At 46.0% G+C, this 16,523-nt stretch overlaps 2 long non-coding RNA genes across 2 annotated transcripts in view; one reads left to right on the forward strand and one right to left on the reverse strand.

Annotated features, from left to right (window-relative positions):
* The window catches only part of LOC146073940 (uncharacterized), a 227,882-nt gene extending 216,508 nt beyond the window's left edge, over positions 1-11,374 (forward strand). The window contains exon 2 of the long non-coding RNA XR_014473344.1: positions 10,049-11,374. This is a non-coding gene — a long non-coding RNA (uncharacterized LOC146073940). The remainder of the gene's footprint in view (positions 1-10,048) is intronic.
* LOC146073941 (uncharacterized) overlaps positions 1-16,523 on the reverse strand; it is a 66,358-nt gene that overhangs the window by 5,769 nt on the left and 44,066 nt on the right. The window lies entirely within an intron of this gene.

Genomic DNA, 16,523 nt, shown 5'->3' on the forward strand with positions numbered 1-16,523 from the left:
TGGCATTATTTCTTCTTTCTTTCTTTCTACTGCTGATACCTCTCCCTATGTAACCAAGCATCGGACTTGCCTTCTTCATTGCTTTGTTACATTTCCTGCCCCTGAAATAGTTAGAGATGAGCGCCGGGGCTGAAGATTTGGATAGAAATAGAAAAAGAAATGCCCAAATCGCATATTTTTTGCAGGGTATTTTTGTCCCTAGATGAATATTAACCGCAATAACATTAATTTCCAGCCCTTTCCAGACAAATTTGACCACTTTACAGCTCACATTATAGTTTTCATTCAATTCAGGCCAAAGTCTGCATCAAGATGGCTGGTTATTAACACACATAACTTCAGACAGTATCAGTATGGTGTATTGGGGTGCAGTACACACAAAAAAGAAGAGAACAATTGATTTTGATTTTTTTAGTTTAACCCCTTCATGACAGAGCCAGTTTGTGCCTTCATGACAGAGCCCTTTTTTTCAAATCTGACATGTCTCACTTAAGTGGGGATAACTTTTTTTTGCTTTTACTTATCCTAGTGATTTTGAGATTGTTTTCTCGTGACACATTGTACTTCAAGTTAGTGGTAAATTTGGGTCGATACAGTCTGTGTTTTTTTGTGAAAAATACCAAAATATCGTGAAAAAATGGAAAATTTAGCAATTTGCAAAATGTTAAATTTTCTGCTTGTGAGACAAATAATCATACCACTCAAAATAGTTAATAACTAACATAGACCATATGTCTACTTTATGTTTCCATCATTATTTCAACTTCCTTTTAATTTTTTTGGACACTAGGAGGCTTACAATATGAATAGCAAATTCTCAAATTTTCAAGAAAATTTCAAACACTGATTTTTTTAGGGACCAGTTCAGTTCTGATGTGACTTTGAGGGACTTGTATGTGAGACACCCCCATAAATGATGCCATTTCAAAAACTGCACCCCTCACAGTATTCAAAACAGCATTTTGGAAGTTTGTTAACCCTTTAGGTGTTTCACAGGAATTAAAACAAAGTGTAGGTGAAATTTCAAAATTTCTTTTTTTTTGCAGAGTTTCAATTTTAATACATTTTTCTAACGAATACAGTAGATTTTACTAGAGAAATGTGACTAAAAATTGATTCCCCCAATTCTTTTGTTTTCAAAAATATCCTATATGTGGCCCTAGTGTGCACGTTGACCAAACCACAGGCTTCATAATAGAAGGAGCACCTACTTGATTTTGGAGCCTCCTTTTTATGAGATTTTTTTTTAGGCACCATGTAGGTTTCTAGGCACCATAAGTGCTAAAAGTTAGGAACCTCCCCCACAAGTCACCCCATTTTGCAATCTACACCCCTCAGGGAATTCATCTAGGGGTATAGTGTACATTTCAAACCCCCAGGGGTTTCACCAATTTTGGTACAACTGGGATGTGAAAATGGAAAATTACATTTTTTTACACAAACATGCAGTTCTGGCTCAAAATTTTTCATTTTCACAAGGAATGAAGGAGACAAAGCACCCCAAAATCTGTGCCCCAATTTCTCCCGAGTACGGCAATGCCTCACATGTGACCAAAAAATACCAGTTGGGTGCATGTCAGGACTCAGAAGGGAAGGAGTGTTTTTTGGATTTTGCAGCACAGATTTTGGTGGAATGAATGGTGGGTGCTATGTTGCACCAATACAGTGGAACCCCCCCACAAGTCACCCCATTTTGCAAAGTACACCCCTCAGGGAATTCATCTAGGGGTATAGTGTACATTTCAAACCCCCAGGGGTTTCACCAATTTTGATACAACTGGGCAGTGAAAATGAAAAATTACATTTTTTTACACAAAAATGCAGTTCTGGCTCAAAATTTTTCATTTTCACAAGGAATGAAGGAGACAAAGCACCCCAAAGTCTGTGCCCCAATTTCTCCCGAGTACGGCAATGCCTCACATGTGACCAAAAAATACCAGTTGGGCGCATGGCAGGACTCAGAAGGGAAGGAGTGATTTTTGGATTTTGGAGCACAGATTTTGGTGGAATGAATGGTGGGTGCTATGTTGCATTACCAATACAGTGGAACCCCCCCACAAGTGACCCCATTTTGCAAACTACACCCCTCAGGGAATTCATCTAGGGGTATAGTGTACATTTCAAACCCCCAGGGGTTTCACCAATTTTGATACAACTGGGCTGTGAAAATGTAAAAATTTAATTTTTCATTTTCACAGCTCAGTTGTATCAAAATTGGTGAAACCCCTGGGGGTTTGAAATGTACACTGTACCCCTTGATGAATTCCCTAAAGGGTGTAGTTTGCAAAATGGGGTCACTTGTGGGGGGGTTCCACTGTATGGGTGCTTCAGGGGTCTTGCTAATGCGACATAGCACCCACCATTCATTCCACCACCAAAAATCACTCCTTCCCTTCTGAGTCCTGCCATGCACCCAACTGGTATTTTTTGGTCACATATGAGGCATTGCCGTACTCGGGAGAAATTGGGGCACAGATTTTGGGGTGCTTTGTCTCCTTCATTCCTTGTGAAAACGAAAAATTTTGAGCCAGTACTGCATTTTTGTGTAAAAAATTAAATTTTTTTACACAAAAATGCAGATCTGGCTCAAAAGTTTTCATTTTCACAAGGAATGAAGGAGACAAAGCACCCCAAAATCTGTGCCCCAATTTCTCCCGAGTACGGCAATGCCTCATATGTGACCAAAAAATACCAGTTGGGTGCATGGCAGGACTCAGAAGGGAAGGAGTGATATTTGGTGGTGGAATGAATGGTGGGGGAGGGGGGCTGGCGCTGCGACTGGTGGGGGGTGGGAGGGGTGCTGGCGCTTCGGCTACCGGGTGGGAGGGAGGGGGGGCTGCCGGGTGGGAGGGGGGGGGCTGGCGATCGGTGGTGATCGGTGCTGTACTTAACAGCACCGATCACCACCGATCACTGTGTTACCGAGCGGCTTAGCCGCCGGTAACACAGAAAACGCTGCAATTGGCTGTTCACATTTGAACAGCCAATCGCAGCGATCGGCGGCGAGGGGGGATGTCTGCTGTCAGGGACAGCAGACATCTCCAAACTGTCACCGCGTCTATAGACGCGGTGACAGTTCAAAGCCATGACGTATATATACGTCAACGGTCGGGAAGTACCTCCCGACCATGACGTATATATACGTCATATGTCTGGAATATCTATCTGTCTATATATATATATATATATATATATATATATATATGTATCCCCAATATTCCAATTCGCGCTATGCCTCTTTACAGATTGTTTTCGTGATATACTAATTTACAATTATGTATAAGGCAGCCTCACCACTAAGTTCCCCGAGGGGTAGGGAACAACCACAGACCAATGTTTTTACCCAATAGTGGTATGGCGCCAAATTAAATTATAAATGTCCAAATACACTTATTTTAAGATCCACATCCAGTGAAGTAAGTCGGAGTTATTCAGTTCCAAAATTTCTTTTATTCAGCTTCACGGGGTAGTTTTGGTAAAAACGCTTGTAGAAAACCCCTTTCTACAAGCGTTTTTACCAAAACTACCCCGTGAAGCTGAATAAAAGAAATTTTGGAACTGAATAACTCCGACTTACTTCACTGGATGTGGATCTTAAAATAAGTGTATTTGGACATTTATAATTTAATTTGGCGCCATACCACTATTGGGTAAAAATATATATATATATATATATATATATATATACATATATATGTGTATATATATATATACACATATATATACATATATATATATGTGTATATATACATATATATATATACATACATACATACATACATATATATATATACATATATATATATACATATATATATACATATATACATATATATATATATATATACATATATATACATATATACATATATACATATATACATATACACATATACATATATATATATATATATATGTGTATATATATATATATATATACTAGGTGATTCATCGCGCCCTACGGGCGCTCTTCACACCGTCGTAAGGGGCTGCGCCCCCTTAATTTGTGAACGTTTGTATATGAGAAATATGGTTAGAATTGTATGAAAGATGCCCTGTATTGCAACTTAGGTGTCCGCGAATCGCGGGAGGGGGGGTCGCGGAGGGTGCCGCGAATTGCAGGAGGGGGGGTCGCGGGGGGTGCCGCGAATTGCAGGAGGGGGGGTTGTGGGGGGGTGGATGCTGCGAATAGCGGGAGGGGAGGCATTGCAGAGAATCGTGGGAGGGGGGTCGCGGGGTGGGTTGCCGCAAATCGCGGGAGGGGGGGGGGCGGGGGTTGCGGCGAATCATGGTAGGGGGGGGTCGCGTGGGGTGTGCCGTGAATCACGGGAGGGGGGTCACGGGGTGGGGTGCCGAGAATCGCGGGGGTGTGTGTGTGTGCCGTGAATCGCGGGAGTGGGGGTTGCGGGGGGGTGGGGGGGGTGTGACGCGAATCGCCACAAGAAAAAATCAACACAGAAAGGTCAACACATGTAAATGTTGACATAAGTGTGGCACTTCATTGGTGTCCATGTCGACACATGAGAATGAATATGAAAATATTCAAAAAATGAAAAAAAAAACTTCAAAAACTCATGTCAACCTTTTTCATTGTCGACCATAGCCATGTCAGTGTTTTCCATGTGCAATTTAATTCTGGAGCTGCCGCGAATCGCGGGGGGGTGCCGCGAATTGCGGGAGGGGGGGGTCGCGGGGGTGGGTGCCGCAAATCGCGGGAGGGGGGGGTTACAGGGCGGGGGTTGCGGCGAATCATGGGAGGGGGGGTCGCGGGGGTGTGCCGTGAATCACGGGAGGGGGGTCACGGGGTGGGGTGCCGAGAATCGCGGGGGAGGTGTGTGTGTGTGTGTGTGCCGTGAATCGTGGGAGTGGGGGGGGTGTGACGCAAATCGCCACAAGAAAAAAATCAACACAGAAAGTTCAACACATGTAAATGTTGACATAAGTGTGGCACTTCATTGGTGTCCATGTCGACACATGAGAATGAATATGAAAATATTCAAAAAATGAAAAAAAAACTTCAAAAACTCATGTCAACCTTTTTCATTGTCGACCATAGCCATGTCAGTGTTTTCCATGTGCAATTTAATTCTGGAGCTGCCGCGAATCACGGGGGGTGCCGCGAATTGCGGGAGGGGGGGGTCGCGGGGTTGGGTGCCGCGAATCGCGGGAGGGCGGGGTTCACAGGGGTTCCGGGGGGGTTGCCGCGAATTGCGGGAGGTGGGGGGTCACGGGGGGTGCCGCGAATCGCGGGAGAGGGGGTTGCGGGGGGTGTGACGCGAATCGCCACAAGAAAAAATCAACACAGAAAGGTCACCAGATGTAAATGTTGACATAAGTGTGCCACTTCATTGGTGTCCATGTTGTCCCATGGAGTATGGGATTGCCAGGACTTCACTGTATAATGTAGAAATGGGGAAATGTGGCATGCCAAATTGTGTACCTCAGTCATTGGTGTGAAAACTCCACCACAGACCAAGCACTGGGATGGGGGGAGGGAGCCGTCGCCGCGGGGCTGCCTCTCTGAAGATTTCATGGCTGTCCCCATGGAATCCATTTAAAACGCCACACCAAAAATGGGCGCCACTTTGGTTGAGACAGATGCTAGAAATCTTACCAGACCCGAATGGTCAAGAGCATGGCAACTACAGTTTAATGCCAAAAATATGCAAAATCATGCACTTGGGTCTCAAAAATCTAAAGACTAAATATAGTATAAATGGCACTATAAACCTACCAATATATATTTGGAATGTGGGAGGAAACCAGGGCACCCGGAGGAAACCCATGAAAGCACGGAGGGAATATACAAACGCCTCACAGTTACGGCCATGGTGGTATTGTGCTACCCATGATTATGCAAACATCCCGGTGACTGTATAATTTGCCGAAGGTATTAGCTCTGGTGGTATGTGAATGAGCAGACCCCCACCATCGTGGACAGAGACAAAATCGGACCTGTGCGAACTGGTCTGAATCGGGCCCATGGTGGGCATTGAACCCATGACCTCAGTGCTATGAGGCAGTAAAGCTAACCCTTACACCAGACCTGGCCAAAAGGTAGTTCATGATCTAGCAGTAGATCTTGAGGAATCAGCTGGTAGATCACGACCAAAGGCACAAAAATACACTTGATCTGACATCTGAGGTGTCAGAACGCCAGCTCCCGGTACTGCAGCTTTCCGCTGATGTCATGTGAGCTGCTATATATAAGCCTGGTCCCACACTCACAGACTGTAATGCCAGGCTTACCGCTTTGTACCGGCACATAGGTAACGGCTGGCTCATTAAATCATACTTGCCTACCCTCCCGGAATGGCCGGGAGGGTCCCGCAAATCGGGTCCCCCGGGAAGGGGGGCAAGTCTCCCGCATTACCCTACAGCCCCGACTCCCCCTCTCCCCGCGGTCTAAAAACTATGACTTTCGCGGGTCCGCGGGGAGGGGGCGGGGCTAAATGATGCAATTTGCGGCATTTCGCAGCATTTTTAGCCCCTCCCCGCACCCACGGACCCGCAAATTGAGGCTTCAGCCTTGATGACATCACCCGTGCCCCGCCCCCGAAACGAAGCTCCCGGAAAGGAGTATGCCAAAGTCGGCAAGTATGCATTAAATGCGTTCAAGGCTAAGTTGGACAAGCATTTACTGGATAAAAACATCCATGGGTACAAATAAGAAATATAATCTGTCTGTAAAATATCAGAACCTACCAAATCAGCAATGGATATCTATACCAGGTTGAACTAGATGGACGCAAGTCTTTTTTCAGCCTTACCTACAATGTAACTATGTAACTATAGCCTCCTCACAGTGCCATGTACATCCTGAGCGGCTCCCGGATGTAATGTTTGGGGTGTAATTGTCTGATATGGGTGGTACAGAGGCTGTTGGGTGATGCTGCTGGAGCACAGCCTCCTCCTGCTGTATTATATATACCACCCGAGTACGCGTTTCCATGCTGGTATACTCATACCTCCCAACTTTGGCCGTCCAGCAGGCGGGATGCTGCTCCTGCGCGCCGGAGGTGCGGCGAAATTTCTGGGGGCGTGGCCTAATTTGGGGCGTGGCCTATGCTCGCATGCTCTTCCGCGAGGCCACGCCCCCATTTTACCGCTATGGGGGCATGACCCAGAGGCTCTGTGAGCCTCTAGCCATGCCCCCAGCCCCCTGGCTGCGGGAATAGACGCTGTGCGCATGCGCACAGCGTTTATTCCCCGCTGCTTAGCAGCTGACAGGGGGGACTCCCAACAGCCCCCCCCACACCGCGGGACACTGCCGCCCGCGGGTGGGACAGCGGGACAGGCCCTGACAATCGGGACTGTCCCGATAAAATCGGGACTGTTGGGAGGTATGGGTATACTGGTTAACAGCTGATGACTGACTAATAGGTCCTATAACAGTGATGGCTAACCTTGACACTCCATATGTTCTTGAACTACACATGCCAGCATGCCCTGCATCAGTTTTAGCATGGCCAAATAGCAAAACTTTAGCAGGGCATGCTGGGATGTGTAGTTAAACAACATCTGGAGTCAAGGTTAGCCATCACTGTCCTATAACAATGACAATGTCTCTTCTACAGAAGGCATAGTACAATGTACTATCGGGATGGCGAACAAGCAGTTTGCCATGCCCGCTCGCACCAAGCGGCTGCACATGGGTATAACGGTATACGCGCATGTGCAGTAGCTCACACGAACACGCAGGGGAGCGTGGCAATTAGAATAAGGGCCTATGTGTGTAAGAGCATTCAGCAAAACAAAACCCGTTGTGGGAAGCATAAGAAGCACAGGGCCTGTGAGCCTGTTTCAGAGGTGGATGCTATGTATGTATGTATGTATGTATGTATGTATGTATGTATATGCAGTTGTTATTTCCTATGTATTCATATCGGCAAAAATATGCAGTCACCATCTCTACTGGCAGCGATGCCCAAAGCCAGATTAAGGTCTAAATGAGCCTGGAGCTGAAAATTATCAATGGCCTATTATGCACAATAATAGGGGTTGCGGCCAGCACCTAATAATGTGGGGGCGTGACCAGTGTTCTGTTTGGGTGGTCTGCTCATGGGTGTGTCTGTATTTGTGTAAATACTTTCAACTAATTATATATGCCTGGAAAAGGCAGGGGGCTGGCATAAGAAAAATGCAGGGAGATATATTGGTGGGTGCCCTCCAAAGGTGCACCCGCAGGATACCGATGTTCCAAGATACTTGCAGGGCGAGGCAGCACTCCAGTCATAAAAAAAATACTGAAAGCCGAAACTTGGTAGACAACATTTCAGCACCTTTTATGTGGTTACCTAAATTTACCACACCATATACCACTTATACAAATCATGCAATACAATAGTAACCCCCTTATACTGTACTTGCCTCTTACACATTGTGCCACATGGAATGAGCCAAAATTCACACTGACTGAGCCAAAATTCACACTATGGCACACAGATTGAGTCAAAATTCACATTATGCCACACAGATTAAGGCAAAATACACATTTTGCCACATGGATTGAGCCAAAATACACATAACATACACATATTATACCAAACAGATAATGCACAATATGCTTCATAAATAGGGGCATTGCGCGCTGAAAAAATTAAAAATTTACACCATAATGCCCATTACATGTTAAGCCAAACACCATATTCTCCATTACGTATTATGCCAAACACCATAATGCCTATGAAAAATGATGCTACTTAAGTGTTGCTTACCAACATGTTCATTGCCAGGGGTTCCATGCTTATTGCCAGGGGTTCCATGCTCATTGCCATGTGGGATTACATGCTCATTGCCAAGGGGGAATACATGCTTGCGGTAACTGGGGGATAGCCGCTGCCGGGCAGAAATGACAGCCATTGACAGCTGGGCAGAGAGCAGGGGGCTGCCTGGCTGTATTCAGAGCACTGCATGTCCCGGATATTTGAAATAATACCCCTTTCACACCAGAAAATGCAGGGATTTACCCGGGAATATGGCGCCAAGATCATGCAGGGACATTCCCGGACTGGACCGTTTTACACCAGTCTAGTCCCTGCATTTGTTTGTGTGAGGGGGAGAGAAAACAACCCCCGTCCCCCTTTAAACAACCAGCTACATCTTCGGAAACCAACTGACGATTTACATGTAGGCTTCAAATGATTTTGGTCCCGTGAAACTGGGCCATTTGGTTCCAGAGAAATCTGTCATTTCAGAAATGAAAAAAAAAATTGGTTTACCCGCAATATCTCTAGAACCAATGAACCCATATGGACCAGGTATCAGATTGAAGGCCCAGCGATTTGGGTTCGACTGAGATCAACCTCAAGCTTCTGTGATGCCGGAGGGGGAACTGGCAGCCGTTGGAACCGGGTGGAGGTCGGAATTAGCGGGTCCCATGTTATCCTATGGGGAAAACGTTCCAGGTTTGCCTGTCGGTATCTCCGGTTCCCGGGGGGCTACCGACACGGGGCTGGGCTCGTTGGAAAGCTCTGGCCCTCAGCTACAGAACGGGCCTATTTGGAGAATGGGCCTGGAGCTGTAGCTCCATCAGCTCCATTGTTAATCCGGCCTTGGCAATGCCATGTGCAACTGTGACCGCTATCATACAGTAAGGATTACGCATCCGCAGTAAGGGTTTTCCTGCACTTTCATGCATGTGAAATGGCAACAGAATATCTCAACTGAGCAAATATCAGTATATGGGCCACCTCTGAATCAGGCCCATTGACAATGGTAGATCTCCGCTAAATACGTGAACTAAAAGTAGATCCTGGGACAATGTAACTACAGTGAAAATTGTGTTCATATAAAACCTCACATAACCAAAGATTCATAGGGAAATCCTGCAATAACATAATAAATAAGATTCTCATGTGAATGTAGTATTTTAAATATGGAGTGAAAAAAATCAAATTTCCCTTAGGTCAGTCATGTAAAAAACAACAGAAGCTGTGATGTCATAAAGGGCCTCAAACCACAAATAGCCAGCCCTGGCCAGTCAGGTGGGGTCTGTGAGGTCATAATCAGGGCTGTACTGATGCTGTCTCACTCATTCACCTCACAGGACTCGGGCAGTGCGCAGCTCACCAGCAGGAGGACATACTCACATAAGGTTAGTGACTGGACAGAGATAAGGGCAGATGCGGCGGCAGACTCGGAGCGTGACTACTGTAATATATGACTGATCACCTGACCGACAGGACAGTATTGGATAAAAACAGAATCTCACACCTAGGGAGGCAGAACCGTACCTAGCAGCCACTAGGGCTGTGACTGGGACACCTAAGGGCGGTGTCTGGATGGCGCTGGATAAACCCTGTATGGAGCGGTTAGGACGTGTCACAAGGCACTAAGGTGTTCTGTGCTGCATCAAGTCCCCCATTCGGATCCCTGCTTATTAATGTGCAGGAGTGTGAGAGATGTATATTGTGCTTTAGCCATTACTTTGTTATTATCTGATACTGTTGTTATAGCTTTATCATAGTTTGGGCTCCATGTAAGAGTGATACTAAATTCTGGCAGCATATTGTGTTAGTATCAGGGTGATACGCAGGAATATGCCGCTGGTATTTACCATCACATACAGTATCTTTCCGGCGAGGATCAGCGGTGTCCCCTCCTTCGCTGCATCCTCTGCTGTGTTGCTGGCAGCCTAATGCTGCTGGCAATGGGTTACTGACTAATGCACATACATGACGGCCGTCTGTGTATGTGCATAAAGCTCAGACCCAGTGGGGACATAGGAAACAGAGTTAGAGCTGTCCTATATATATATCATTGCAGCCCTAACCCCTTATAGCACCAGTGACGAGTCCTAAAGGGGTTCTGGCTGTTTCTTACATGGAGTCCTAATACCCAGTGCTAGGGTTCACTCTCTCCCCCCCCCCTCCCGCCCCTTCATCCCCTCTTTCTCTACACTCTTCCTCTCTCTCTCCTACCCACTTTCATATCACTATCTATCTCTCTCATTTTATCTCCCACTGTGGACATGCGCGTGCCCCCCCCCCCCTCTTTTCGGCGCCATCAGGTGCGTTCTTCACCACATAAAAGGTCAAAATGCAGATTTGGGGTGACAGAAGGGATGACGGGTTATACATGGTTAGTGGGGTGGTTTGGGCAAACTGCAAAGTCTCTTAATGCCTAGAGGGACTGGCAGTCCGTCAGCCATGGGTCCCCAGAGGTTTCCCCCACAGGGGTTTTTCCTCTCCTGAGTGCTGATGGATGACTCCTTATGAGTCATGAGGCTTCCGCCATCTTGTTCCTTTTATAGGACAAGTGTGTAAGGGTTCTGGAACAATCTTGTTCCAGAATTCCCAGTGTTATAATGCAGAGTAAAAAATAATATATATACATTTTACTTAAAATAAAAGTTTGAATTCTTTTTTTATTACATTTTGTGTGAATTTGTCTTTATTTGTAATAATAAATGCTCTTTAAGGTGACCAGGCCGCAGTGAGGGCTGGTGGGGTAAATGGGAGCAGAGGTGGTGATGGAAAGTAACACAGGGATGGGGGAGGCTGAGAGGATGAAGGGTCAGCTTAGAGTATAGGGACAGGTGTGACATCTGCAGGTTTACACCCTGAACACTGAGGAGACCATACAAATTGGAGGGGCTTATGGAGTAGGCTTACACCCTGATCACTGAGGTGACCATACAAATATGAGGGGCTTATGGAGTAGGCTTACACCCTGATCACTGAGGTGACCATACAAATGGGAGGGGCTTATGGAGTAGGCTTACACCCTGATCACTGAGGTGACCATACAAATGGGAGGGGCTTATGGAGTAGGCTTGCACCCTGATCACTGAGGTGACCATACAAATGGGAGGGGCTTATGGAGTAATGATGATAATGGATCAATGCCTCTGAGTAATATGTAATAATAATAATAATAGTAGTAATAAGAATAAAATACTAATTAGTAAAAAGAAGATTTAACAAAGGAGGAAGAGATAGAAGAAGAAAAAGAAGAAGAAGACGAAGAAGAAGAATTATATTTCTACAGTATTTTCTCCAATTCGGAACAAGACACGTTGCAGATAACATGAACATCATACAGAAGTTTAGATTTTCAGAGAATACAGAAACAATGAATAAAATACAAAGGTGTGACAGACTTTTTGTGTTATCAATTCCAAGGATTATTCCTCCTACACACAATGGGATTAGGAGGGATCACTGTTAAATCATCAGAACCAGTCACAGGGAGGCAGCCATCTTGGGTGCACTATGTAGGACATACCTCCCAACTGTCCCGCGGGAACGTCCCGGTTTTTGACGTTCCCTGCATCCCACCCGGGGTTGGCAGTGTCCCGCGGTGGGGGCAATTGGGAGTCCCCCCTAACACCTGGTGAATAGACGCTGTGCGCATGCGTAGAGAGGCTAGGGGCTGGCCAGCAGCATACAGAGTCACTGGTCAGGCCCCCACAGCAGCAAAAATGTGGGCGTGGCCTCATGGGAACGATGCGATTTATAGGCCATGCCCCCTTACTGCTAAGCCACGCCCCCTATTTCTGGTCGCACGCGCCTATCCCTTCTTGCTGGTATGCAAAGCTGGGAGGTATGTGTAGGTTACATTGTGCAATCAGCAATACATGACAACAGGACATACAAGGGTAAAATGAGAGGCGACTAACAGGATTCACACCGCAGAAATAGTTCTTACAGAATAAGGAATATGGTCTCACTGTATTTATCCACATTGCTCCTTTACACCATTTTAAAGTGAGCTGAAGGGAAAATATCAGACGAGGTTCCAGTCACAGACAATAAATTACATATCTGACCGAAAGGAAAAAAAAACTGTATTATTCTGTGTCACATTTGGAAGATGTTAAACTCATAGGGCTAGATTCTCTAAGCTTCAAAAGTGATAAAATGGAGAGTGATAAACAGCTAGCCAATCAGCTCCTACCTGCCATGTGACAGATTGTGTTTGAAAAATGTCAGGCAAGAGCTGATTGGCTGGCTGTTTATCACTCTCCATTTGATCACTTTTGAAGCTTAGAGAATCTAAGAGATTCTGAATTGTATAGAATATAGGTATGAAGCCCACGCGGATTGCTGACACCTCAGGAGTGATGTGATAACTGCGGGCTGTGGTAATGGTTCCAGTGATACAGACTTTGGGCCTGATTCAGACATATGTTAGCAGCCTAGCGAACAGTTAAACGCCGCCCAGCCGAACATCCGCCCCCCTCCCCCGACCGCTTGAATCCTATCGCTAGCATGCGAGGCGATGTGTTCCTTAACACAGCCCCTCACATGTGGCAGAACGGGAAATAAATCATTCGATGGTCGCACAACATCAAATGCTTCCTCTCACCTTTGGTAATAAAAGGTATATCACTAACGATACAGTGGCCTATATATAATGGGTGTATGGTAAGCCACAACTCTTAACTGTCCCAATTTTAGCGATACAGTTAGAATTTACATAGGCCACGCCCCCTTTTCGGGCGCCGTGCGTGTGTCCCGAGCCGGCAGGACCAAAAGTTGGGAGATGTGGAATAGCAAAGCAAAATTTCTCAACTAAGCAAATATCAGTATATGGTAGGGTGACCAACTCATCCCTTTAATCCGGGACACATATTAATTACACAGGTTCTGTGGCAGTTTAAAACCAGGTGAAATGGAGTCTTGGGTGTGGCAGTTTAAATCCAGGTGAAAACCAGCCACAGAACCCGTGTAATTAATATGTGTCCCGGATTAAAGGGATGAGTTGGTCACCCTAGTATATGGGCCACCTCTGAATCAGGCCCATTGACAATGGTAGATCTCCGCTAAATACGTGAACTAAAAGTAGATCCAGGGACACAAAAGTCCGGCCACATCTGCTTACACCATCCGTGGTGCTCAGTATGTCGCTAACCTGGCTATAGGTCTGAGCTGAGTCGCCAGGAGATTCTTAGGCCCCGTTGCCGGGGGCATGGCCAAGGGTGTAGCGGAGCGGCCATACCCTGCTGTGAATCCCAGGGCAACGTGGCAAAGTTTTCAGATCTGTTCCACAAAATATTTACATTTGGCAAAACACCTTTTAATGGAATTTGGGCGTAATTCAGGGTTGCCTACCCTCCATGAATGGCCGGGAGGGTCCCAAAAATTGGACACCCTCCCGCCCTTCCCCGGAAAGGTGGGCAACCCTCCCGGATTCATAACCGCGTCATTTAGCCCCGCCCCCTCCGCGGAGATCGGCAAACTGGGTCACTTTCCTTCATGGGGCCTGACTTAATGACGGCACGCTAAAGCCCCCGTCATTAAGCCGGCAACCCTGGCGTAATTATTTTAGCGTGCCAGCACTATCTATAGATTATCAAGTCGACACAAATGTAAATGGAGAGGATTGCACCTCGGGAAATTAGCACCTAAGCCCCACGGCCTATTACTCCCCGTCGCTCATCTCTCCTCAGTCATTTCTTAACTTTTTCTGTAAAACCTTCTTCATTAGCGGAATAAATCTTGGGGGCAGATCTGCAGTGTTCTGATAATGTGCAGCGAAGCTTTCTCATAATAACTAGGCAGGCGCAGCATTGAATCCTGGCCATGGTTACACTGTTGCTATGGACTGGTATTCATTGTACTGCTAATTTAAAATACAATTATTAGCACACCCACTTAGTGCTTTCTCATCATCAAGAAACGCATTTCAAATTCTTCACTTAGACAGAAAGAAATCTATTTTTGTTATCGCTCTTTAGCGTAAGAAGCTGGTGCTAGGGTGTTTTTTTTTTTTTAATACAGCACTTTTTCAGAGTAGTTTATTAAAAAGAAACTTCACCCGGGAGAACACATTGTACACCTAAGGCCTTATTCTAGTTCACTCTTTCTGACAAAATCCTTCTTAGATGGACAAAACCATGTGCACTGCAGGGGGGGCAGATGTAACATGTGCAGAGAGAATTAGATTTGGGTGAGTTATTTTGTTTCTGTGCAGGGTACATACTGGCTGCTTTATTTTTACACTGCAATATAGATCTCACTTTGAAGTAAAACCCCACCCAAATCTAATTCTCTCTCTCTGCACAAGTAACATCTGCCCCCCTGCAGTGCACATGGTTTTGTCCATCTAAGAAGGATTTTGTCAGAAAGAGTGAACTAGAATAAGGCCCTATGTCACAGTAATAACAGCCATTTTGTTGGAGGAATCAAAGTTTTTAAGATGGCAGCCTGGGACATCTCTCTCTGGCAGTGCAGCAGACTCTGACCTTGTGCCAGAGCCTACTACCTACAGGCAGGTCTCCGGAAACATGACATATGTATGTGTACAGCTGCACATCAATTCGCAGCTGTGCGAATATGTCCAAGAAAGCATATCTGGGTGCAGCTAACGTCACACACCCTCTCATAAAACGCTCAGGCACACCTAGCGTTTTCCAGGACATTCCCAGCATTTTACTAGGCACGCCTGTTTTTCTCTTAGCACTCCCGCCAAAGGCCGGTTTCAACCCCCAGACGCCTAGTCCCTGCCAATCACGTTGCGAATGGCATGCATATAGAAAAAGTTGCAGAACTTCATCGCAGGATGGCCTTGCACATGTGTATTACGGACCATGCACATTGTTTCGATGATTGGTCACTGTCCGAATTTGCAACCATGCGATTAGGTGTGATTTGGGCACCTTGGTCCCAGAGACTTTTCTACTGCTCTTGTGCAAATCACCATGAAAATGGCCGCCACAAGTAGATGGTGGATAAGCAAGTACATGTATATTGGTGCAGGGTGTGGGTGTACTGTGCACCTTGCACCCATCACAGATATGAAATGGAGAAGAGCAGTTGATCCCCCCCCCCCCCTCCTTTATATATACATGCTGCTGGTGGCCATGTTTTGGATGATATACTGTATTCTTTAAAAAATGATGTATGTGACCAAGTCTTCTTGATCTTCACCATCATTTCCATCTTTGGGCCTAATTTAGCTTAGATTCCTCATTAGAGAATTCACAAGCATAAGGTCGATTAGTGAAACAAAATGTGATTGGAACATCAGGAAAGGCCATCAGCGTTTGAAGTCATTGATGGTTCCCCTGCAGATGGTTTTATACCATCAAGGTTAACTATCAATGGTACTATCGATGGTTAACTTACAATAACTACCCCCAGCAGAAATATGTAGATGTGAGAGGCGGTGTCAAAGCTCAAATCTGCACTGCAGGTTAAAAATAAAGCTGCCTAGTATTTATGGGCTGCATGCAAAAGCAGACAGTATTTACTCGGGTCGGGCGGTGGCAGGCATCGGTTCACCTGCATTCGCATGGGACGCCCAGCGTTTTCCTGGCTGCACCCAGAGTTTTTGTGGGTACGCCCAGGCCCCGGCCTGCCCCAATGCTTGCAAATAGCTCGGTGACTATGCAAGTCGCTGAAGCCTCTCTCAAAGGTCAGAGATGCCATTATGGAGTGCTGGGGGCAGTGGCAGACTGGGCCAAGGGGTAGGATGCCATATATCCCCTATGCAGGTACAATTAGCGCTCCAGGACCGCCCGCATCCATGCTCTACATAAGCCTGTACAGAGCAGCAGCCAGAGAAGAGAGCATGAT

Source organism: Crinia signifera, chromosome 4 (genome assembly GCF_055691185.1).
Source record: "Crinia signifera chromosome 4, ASM5569118v1, whole genome shotgun sequence".
NCBI lineage: Eukaryota > Metazoa > Chordata > Amphibia > Anura > Myobatrachidae > Crinia > Crinia signifera.